Source organism: Penaeus monodon, chromosome 21 (genome assembly GCF_015228065.2).
Source record: "Penaeus monodon isolate SGIC_2016 chromosome 21, NSTDA_Pmon_1, whole genome shotgun sequence".
Lineage (NCBI taxonomy): Eukaryota > Metazoa > Arthropoda > Malacostraca > Decapoda > Penaeidae > Penaeus > Penaeus monodon.
The window spans coordinates 24622082-24622285 of NC_051406.1; positions in this window are offsets into that span (position 1 = coordinate 24622082).

Here is a 204-nt window from a genome sequence, read left to right on the forward strand (position 1 = left end):
TTTGCCTCATTCTCGTTTCTCTTTCCCCTCTCGTTTTCTCGATCACCACCCCTCCCTCACACCTGCCATCTTTTTTTAAACAGTTTATCAGAGCCGTATACACGAGACCACCGAAAGGTTATTCTCGACGTTTAGTCCAGAAAGAGCAATCATTCTGAAAGGCTGATATTCTTGATGGTATGCATAAAAAATAGAAGGTTTATG